Source organism: Grammomys surdaster, unplaced genomic scaffold (genome assembly GCF_004785775.1).
Source record: "Grammomys surdaster isolate TR1022 unplaced genomic scaffold, NIH_TR_1.0 125982, whole genome shotgun sequence".
Classification (NCBI taxonomy): Eukaryota; Metazoa; Chordata; class Mammalia; order Rodentia; family Muridae; genus Grammomys; species Grammomys surdaster.
Window position 1 is genome coordinate 3,377,737 of NW_021620798.1, and position 10,017 is coordinate 3,387,753.

Here is a 10,017-nt window from a genome sequence, read left to right on the forward strand (position 1 = left end):
TTATTTTCAAATCGTAATTCTTACTTATTCACACAGGGGTTATAAATACAAAAAGGCAGGATGTGGGGAAGGGGATGACACCAGAGTGTGGGTGTTCGGGGGAATACAGATATTTTTCAGAACCAGGTATCAGCTGGGAGAAGGTTCACGGGACAGGTCACTATGTTCACTTGTCCTGCCAAGGTTACCTATTTACAAGGTCTGTGACTACTCAGGCTGGTAAATTTCCACAAAAGCTGCCTGTGCCTGTTTACAATAGCTTATAGCCAACTGTTTCAATGTTTTTCCACAGAGACCCAAGACTTGGTGTTAGTATACATGTATGACAGTCCTATTGCTGATTTTAGGCCTATGGCTGATCTTAGGCCTTCAGTGTGTAAGCAGGGATGTCCTTGACATCTCCTCCCTTCTCTAAGTATAGAAGGGCTGTGGCAATTCTAATCTTGCAAAGGCTGAGATAGAGGCCTGACCTCCAGTAATTGAAGGTGACCTTGCAATGGTTCCGGTCCCCATGTCTTTGTCCAGTGTGGCATGAAGGCCGTACCCGTCCTGATGTCTTTTTCCTGGAGAGGGGATACTTTTGACATAAATCCCTATGCAGTCAGGCTTCTCCCTCAGGGAACCCAGAGAGATATTTTTAACTATTATTTATATTCCCTTGCAGTGCTTAACCTTGCAGCCTAAGCAAGAATTCAGAGGGGGTTCTGGGTGGCCCCTCTCTGCTTGGTCTAGGGGCAGAAGTCCCCTCTTTTAGATTGGGTGGAGATAGGTATTGGGAATACCCTGGACAGAGTAACAACCTCATCTTGAGTCTCGTGGTCCTCCATAGCTAACTTATGATAATGTATCTGAATAGGTTTTGCTACCAAATTATTTATCTGTTGTTTCACAAATTTAGTCAGCCTATTTAAGGCCCAGGGACCAAAAGAAATAAGCAAAAATAACCCAATTAATGGTCCCAAGATGGGAAGAAGTAGAGTTGACAACCATGGAGAAGCTGAAAACCAATTCTTGTACCAGCATTCATCTGTCTCTTTCTCTCTCTGTCTTTTCTCAGGGCCTTCTCTGACCTTTTTCATGATCTCTTTAACCATCCCTGTCTTGTCTATGTAAAGTCAACATTCTTCTTTAAGGGATGTACACAGTCAAGAGCTGTACACAGCCTTTTCTATTGTAAAAGAGTAAATCGAGTCCAATAAAGTCCTTTGCAATTTTTGGAGATCTCTTCAGACAGTGAAAGGAGGGATTTTTTTTTCAGATTAGTGATGTTGTTCTCTAGCTGTTTGATGTTCATGTCAATAGCCTGCTGAAGGTCTGAGTAGTATAAGTTTGGAGGCCAGTACCTGGATTAGAACTTTAACAGCAGACATCACAGGTGATTCATTTTTACCTGGAAAGGAAAAAGAAGGGAATTCTTAGGGAGATTTCTCTTCCCTGGATGCCAATTGTCATTCTATCTTTTAGTTAGTTTGGCTATTCTCAAAGAACCTGTTGTTGGTTTTTTCTTTGTATTGTTCTCTTTGTTTCTAAGTGATTTCAGCCTTGACTTTGATTATTTCCATCCACCTACTCCTTTTGGGTGTGTTTGCTTCTTTGTGTTCTAGAGTTTTCAGGTTTCCTGCTAAGTTGTTAGTATGAGAGCTGAGAGCACTCCAATTTATTTATGAAGGGACTTAGTGCTATGAATCTCCCTCTTAGCACTGCTTTTATTGGGTACTCATGAGTTTGGTTATGTTGTACCTTAATTTTCATATAATTCTAAAAAGTGTTTTATTTCTTTCTTTATTTCTTTTTTGACCCAGTAGTCATTGATTATACATTTGTTCATGTCCATGAGACTATAGGCTTTCTGTCACTTCTGTTGTTGAAGTTCAGCTTTAATCTTGGGTGATCTGATATGATGCACAGGGTTAAGCTTTGTGACTGAGTGTATGCACAATTTTGGAGAAGGTTCCATGAGGTGCTGAAAAGAAAGTCTATTCTTTTATGTTTGAGTGAAATATTCTGTAGTTATTTGTTAAGCCCATTTGTTTCATAACAATTGTTTGTTTAATTAATGCTATGTTGAGTTTTCAGTTTTAGTTTCAATAACCTGTCCATTGGTAAGAATAGTGTGTTGAAATTGCTCACTATTAATTATGTTAAATATATGATTTGAGCTTTAGTAATTTTTTTTTTTTTTACAAATGTGGGTGCCCTTGTATTGGGGTCATAGATGTTGAGAATTGGGACATCATCTTGGTAGATTTTTCCTTTGATGCGTGTAAAGTGTCCTTCCCCATCTCTTTTGATTACTGACCAATGATTGTTATTTTCTGTTATTTAAATGTTGGTAGTGTTAGTGTGTGTGTTTGTGTGTGTGTTTATTTTCTTTTTGTGTTGCAGTGAAATTATTAATTTCTTCAGTTTTCTTTTTCTTTTTGTGTCAATTTAAATAGTTTTATTGGACATTCCATGTTACTGGTGATTAGCAGTTCTAAATTTGCGTCTCTGTGGAACAATGCCACATCCTCTACTTTGATTGGCTTAATTCACCTCTTCAATGGTAGGTCCTGAAGAAGCACCACCAGATGGAGGAGCTCTTCCACCAGGGAAGCCACCAGGCATTCCTCCAGGCATGCCACCAGCACTCTGGTACAGCTTGGTAATGATAGGGTTGAAGACATTCTACAGTTCTTTCTGCTGATGTTCAAATTCTTTCTTCTCTGCAGCCTTGTTCTTATCCAGCCAGCTGACAATTTCATGATACTTGTCAAGAATCTTCTGTTTGTCCTCATCATTGACCTTTCCTTGAAATTTCTCATCTTCAACAGTAGCTTTCATGTTGAAGGCATAAGATTCCAGTAAATTCTTGGAGGAAACCTTATCTCTTTGCTTGTCACCCTCAGCTTTGTATTTCTCAGTTTCTTGGACCATGTGCTCAATATCCTCCTTATTTGAAGGAGGCCCTTGTCATTGGTGAAGATGATCTTGTTCTCTCTTCCTGTGCTCTTATCTACAGCAGGAACACTGAGGATGCCAATAGTGTCAATGTCAAAAGTAACTTCAATCTGGGGAACCCCATGGGATGCTGGACGTATGCCTATTAGCCCAATCTTTCCCAGTAGTTTGTTGCCCCTGATCATGGCCCTCTTACCTTCATACATCTGAATGAGTACACCTGGCTGGTTGTCAGAGTAGGTGGTGACATCTGTGTCTGCTTGGTGGGAATGGTGATATTGTACTTAATGAGGACAGTCATGACTCCACTAACAATTACAATACCAAGGGTAAGAGGAATGACATCCATGAGCAGCAAGTCCTGAACATTCTCAAAGTTGTCTCCAGATAGAATGGCTGCCTAGACAGTTGCATCATAAGCAACAGCTTCATCGGGGTTAATGATCTTATTCAGTTCTTTTCTGTTGAAGAAGTCTTGCAAAATTTTCTGAATCGTGGAGATTCTGGTAGAATAACCCACTAGGACAATATCATGGATCTGTGACTTGTGTAGTTTGGCATCTCAAAGGGCCTTGTCTACAGGGTCCAGTGTGCTACAAAATAGGTCAGCATTCAATTGCTCACATTGAGCCCAGTAGTGGACATATAAACGTCAATTTCCTCATAGAGAAAATCAATCTCAATTCTGTCCTGGGTACTGGAGGAGAGGATGCCCTGACCCCACTCATAGGCAGTGCCAAGATGCTGAAGAGTTCTCTTGTTCTCACTGATGCACTTCTTCTGCTTTCGTTTAAACTCAGCCATGAACTTGTTGACCAGTCAGTTGTCAAAGTCTTCTCCACCCAAGTGGGTGTCTCCAGCTGTTTTGATTTGACTTCAAAAATTTAATACTCAATAGTGAGGATTGCCACATCAAAAGTGCCACCTCCCAAGTCAAGAATCAGCACATTCCTTTCAGCTCTGACTTTCTTATTTAAACAATAATCAATAGCAAAAACAATTGGTTCATTGATAATTCAAAGTACATTGAGGCCAGCAATAATTCCAGCATCTTTTGTTATCTGCAGCTGAGACTCATTAAAGTAAGCTGGCACTGTGACCATGGTATTGTTAACAGTCTTTCCAAGGAAAGCTTCTGCAATTTCCTTCATCTTTGTCAGAACCACTGAGGGCACTTCCTCTGGATAGAAACTTTTTGTCCCCCCCTTTGTATTCGATACGGAATTTGAGCTTGCTTGCATCATTCATCACCATGAAGAGCCAGTGCTTCTTATCATACTGAACTATAGCATCATCAAACCTACATCCAATCAGACGTTTGGCATCAAACACTGTGTTGGTGGGGTTCATTGCAACCTGATTCTTTGCAGCATCCCCAATTAATAGTTCTGTGTCAGTTAAAGCATAGCTCAGTGTGGTATGGTTATCCTGGTCATTGGCAGTTATTTCTACCTTTCCATACTGGAAGAGACCCACACAAGAGTAGGTGGTACCAAGATCAATGCCAGCTGCAGGTCCATTGGACATGGTTGTTTGCATATAGGCCCAGCTGTGCTGGCAAGATCACACAAATCCCTGAAAGCTGCCTCTGAGTTCAGTGAGCGCTTGTGTTTTCTTAGATGTAGTTACTTTTCATGTTTTGGAGTTTTCGTTCTAATATCCTCTGTTGGGCTTCATTAGTGGAAAGATATTGTTTAAATTTGGTTTTGTTATGGAATATATTGGTCTCACCATCTGTGATGATCTCAGCACTTGGTAGGTATAGTAGTCTTGTCTGACATCTGTGTCCTCTTAGGGTCTGCAGTACATCTGTCCAGCCCTTCTGGCTTTTCAATTCTGTTTAGGAATCAGATGTAATTCTGATCAATCAGCCTTTATATATTACTTTACCTTCACCCCTTAATTCCTTGCAGCTTTTAATATTATTTCTTTTTTCTGTACATTTAGTATTTTGAATATTATGTGATGGGAGAATTTTCTTTTCTGGTCCATTCTATTTGCTGTTTTGTAAGCTTCTTGTATGTTTATAGTCATCTCTTTCTCTGGGTTAGGAATGTTTTCTTTTATGGTTTTGTTGAAGATTTTATTTGGGTCTTAGATTTGGGAATCTTTTCTTTCTCTTATTCCTATTATACTTAGTTTGGTCTTTTCATAGTGTTCCAAATTTCCTTGATATTTTGTGTTAGATACTTTTTTAGATTTTGCATTTTCTTTGACCTATGTATCCATTTCTTTTATTGTATCTTCTTTGTTTGAGATTCTCTCTTCCATTGCTTGTATTCTGTTGTTGATACTTGCTTCTAGAGTTCCATTTTCTTTTATAGGATTTTTTATCTCTAGGGTTGCCCCTGTTGCTGCTTTCTTTATTGATTATATTTCTATTTTAAGATCCTGAATAGTTTTATTAATTTTCATTATCTGTTTGATTGTATTTTCCTATTTTTCTTTATATTTATTCATTTACTCTTTAACGGCTTCTACCTCTTTGAGTGTATTTTATCATATTTCTTTAAGGGCTTTATTTCTTCTTTAAAGGTCTCTATTATCTTCATAACATGATATTTATGGTCATCGTCTTGCTCTTCAGATGTGTTAGGATATGTAGGGCTTGCTGTAGTAGGAGAACTGGGTTCTGATGGTGTCACATTACACTGGATTTTGTTGACTGTTCTTTCACTAGCCTTTAGCCATCTGTTTGTCTCTGATGTTGGCTGGTTTGGTAGTCCCCGGTGGTAGCAGATCTCTGGGACTGCAGTTAGAGATAATAGTCACTAAAGTCAGCAGGCCTCTGGTTGTCCTTGGTGGCAGCCAGCCTCCAGAGAGCCAGGCAGAACTGTGGCTCTGGGATTGGTGGTAAAAGAATGGATCTGAAGATGGAACCCAGGAGTGCTAGAAGCCAGGACCCACGCCTTTACCCTCACCCCCTACCTTTCCCCACCTGCACAATGTCCCCTGCAGCTTGGCAACTGGAAGATCCTGCCTGGCAGCTGCAGATAGACTCAAAGCAGTGTACCATATCTTCTGAAGAATAGCAGTAGATCATAATTCAAGGCAATGTACCGTATAGACCATGACATGTTTCAAGGCACAGGCCAAGAAGATTCTGTACTTTTCCACCACCTGGCCCCTCTTACCCCCTCCCCTTGTAAAGCATACTATAAAAAAGCATTTCATGTTCAAATACATGACTCTTGACAAGCAATTGTTTCCTTGAGTCCTTTCTCTCTCCTGCCAATTCTTTTTCAGGTTGCAGTCCTCCTCACCCCCACGAATAACTAGGACCCGCAGGTCGGGTCACAGGAGGGAAAAGGCGTCCTCAAGGCTGCTGGGATTGTAGGAGGCCATTCAATTAGGGGATGGGTTGTGGATATCTCAGGTCATTTTCTCATTTGGAAGCAGGCCACCAGGGAGACATGCAGAGCTGTGGTCAGTGGAGTAGAGTGCAGATCTGAGATTGGAGGTAATGGTGTGCATGGTGTATATTAGAAGATGAAGTACAGAGAGGATAAGGGGACTTGGATAATCTCAGTGGTGATGGGGTTGCTGTGGGCAGTCTGAGATGTGGCTACTGAGTTTAATCATTGTTACATATGTGACTATGGAAAATAGAAAACTTAGTGGCTGCACCACCGAATAAATAATGTCTCAAGCATTTGAGAGAAAGGTATACGCATGAGCATAACAGTCTTTAATGAAGGTTGATGTACTACATGTGTGCAAGTCACCTGCATATCATCTCAGCTGATGAGAGTTGAAGCATGCAACGTTTGTATCTTTGCCAAGATAGTGTTCCACATTATCCCACACTTGACTCCCCTCCAACTATTGAATTCGTCTTGCCCCTTCTACTGAGTTGCTTCCTCAGACTAGGGGGTGATATAGATGTCTCAGTTAATGCTGAGCATTCATTGGAAATTATTTTCAGCTCTTTAGCCACTCAGCATGGATTGTCTAGATATTTTTTGAACAACTGCTGGTTAAATTAGCACTATAATTTTATACCCTTGATGGATTACTCTAACAGAAAGCATTGAAGTGAGATAGATGGTAGTTCCAAATATATATAGATAAGATTTATGCTTTTACTGTAAGAACTCATACACTCATCAGAAACTGTCCTTTTACTGAGTGTCATTTATATCTTCTTCTGGACTAGCAGTATATGGGTCTTTTTCCTTTCTAGTACTTCTGGGTGGTGGCAGCAAGCAAGAGCCAGTAAAGAGTCATACAAATAAGAGGGGCATTACAGATAGTGTACAGTGTAGCTAAATTATAATGGTCAGTAGATTAGGTACATTTTCAAAGATAGTCTTGCTGATATTTTCAGATGATGACAAATAGAATGCATTTTAATTCTAGAAAATATACAAATGATTTATTGCTACAGAAGACAAATAATTAATGGATTGTAACAGATTATGGAGGCATTATATATCAGGTAGAAATCTGATAAATAACTACCATGTTCTTACATAAGTTATTATGTCACAGATTTCCTCACAGATACGAATAGCATTCATCTATCCTATGAAGGCATTTATATGTTCATGGAATAATCTCAATCAACATTTTCATTTATCCCTGTTACTTATAATATGGTTTCATTATGTTAGTATCTTTCTCTGCAATTGATAGTAAAGGGATAGTATTGTTGAAAAGGATACTGGAGAAGAAGAATTCCCAAGGTGGAATGAGAAATAAAATTTATTGTACAAATGTATGAAACTATTGAGCAATAAAAAGTAGAAAAAAAAGGTTTTACCCCTATTTCTTCATACATAATACCTAAGACACTACGAAAATATCCCAGCTTCATTCATACTGAGAAGGAAAGCTTACCTTGTCTTCACCTCTAAATATTTTTCTTTGACTTAAAAATCATTTGGCAATACTGAATAAAATGTGACTGGCAAATCTATGTCTACAGACACTTGTTTTAGGAAAGAAATTATCCTTTCAATGAAAGACATTTTTCAAGAAAACTAAGTTTCCTTGGTTGGTGTGCAAAATGTATGTGTTTAGGCCCAAGGAAAACCATGTGGGTTTCACCAGTGAGCAATAATAATGTCTTTCAAGAACACCAGAAAAAAAAATCTGCTTCAAAAAGTATACATGGATGACTATGAATATACTTCTTGATTAATTCATGAAAATTAGCTATTGAAACTTTGAAGCTTATCTTGCATTTAGATGAAGTATCCCCGAGTCAAATTCTTTTGTTCACATCTCATTTTGATCCTTGATTTAGAGTAATCAGCTTTTTTTTAATATGAAATGAATATTTTCATTTATGATCCTTTTATGGAGCAGGAAATATTAGATCCCTAATCTCAAATTTCTGAGCCTTAAAATATTATCTAGGCTAGAGCACAGCTAAGAAAGAGAAGTAATTAGCAATTATGGTCATCAATTTGTATTTTCTAGACAAGGAAAACGGCTCAAAGAAAAGCAGTATTTTCACACAGTATCACAGAGAAGGGTGACATTATATGACTGTATTCTGTAGGTTTCAAAAGGCTAGAAGGAAATACTTTCTGTGGTTTCACCGAAATAAAGAATAAATATTTCAATTGGTCTGTTTCCTTGATTTAAATACATAGAAATTTATAGATGAATATATATATATATATATATATATATATTCAAATACATGATTTGTTTGTGGAAGCAATAAAAGTTTTATTTTCAGGCTCCTACTTGGCTTCTTTGAAATATGGTCCAAACTGCTACCAATGCTTAAATCTTTTGTTTTATTTTGCTTTTTCATTTTGATAGGGTGATTTGAGATATAATGAAAGTCATTTAAATTATTACTTTCAAAATAAGAATGCTTTCTTATGATGATGCACATGTTGTTTCATGTTTTTTTTCAATGTTTTCTTTTATCTTATGACCTGAATATATAAGTTAGTGTTTATACTGCAGTCTTAGAAGCATGAAGGCCACTGAGCTAGGTGTTAAGAAGAAGCTCACTAGCTATCAGAAAGAACAAGAATTATTGAACTTCTCCAGACCAAAGCATATTTAACCAGAATGAAATTTTGCTCTGATATTATACAAACTACTAGCAAATAACTGCAAGGTACTTTCAATTGGATTTCCATAAGTAATTATTTTTTTAATTTGTTCTGAGCTGATATCTCCCATACGTGGTTAAATAATGATATAGGACTCCATAAAGTATCATTAAAATTATTTTATTGAATGTATAATTATGTTTCTCCATATCATAAATCTAGTAGATACTAATTATAAAATAGTAATTTATATTTATAGTTATCAACAAGAGGTAACTCTTGAATTATGGTATATATTGAAGGTTTCATTTGTAATATTCAAAAAAGTATGCTCATACAATACAGATAATATACACTTTATAAAAATATCACCACCTGCTTTCTGTGGTACAGTACAATATTGTGAGGATTTTTCATGCCACTGAAGATATTTTCTGAATGACATGATGATGAATATGTAGACTTATCATGGTTATGAAATATTTGGCTATTATACTTTATCAGTTCTGTTGTCTAATATTTGTTATAGCTAAATTTGATATCATACACAGTGTGGTATTCAAGATTACAGTAAATAAAAATTCTATATATTTCTGATTTTAATGTCAGTGTGCTTTTCTATACATTGAATTATTTGATCATATGGCAAAACAATGGAGATTATTGGGGTTAGAGAATTTGCTTAGATGTTAAAATCATGTATTATTCTTGCAGAGGACTAAGAGTTTAGTATCCAGCAATCACATAGGTAGCTCCCATCTGACTGTGACTCCAGAGCCAAAAGATCTGACATTATTTTCATTTCACTGTAGGCACTACACTCATATACTCATAACAACATACAAAAGTATATATAATTAAAAGTAAAGTAAATATTTAAAAAATTGAGATGTTTAATACATATTCCAACTTCTTTTCCATAAATTGTTGCTGTCGATAGTGGGTTTTGTATCTGGTTTTAACTTTTGGTGTCAAATTCTTTCAAGCTTAGAGATTTACATGATTCCCTCATGTTGTTGCACTAAGTCATTGGGGGATTTCATAGCTTAAGGTTTGAGAT

The 10,017-nt window shown here is 37.2% G+C and overlaps 1 pseudogene; it reads right to left on the reverse strand.

Moving 5' to 3' along the window:
* Positions 1 to 2,526: 2,526 nt before the first annotated feature.
* Positions 2,527 to 4,467, reverse strand: LOC114609755 (annotated as a pseudogene).
* Between the last annotated feature and the right edge of the window lie 5,550 nt (positions 4,468 to 10,017).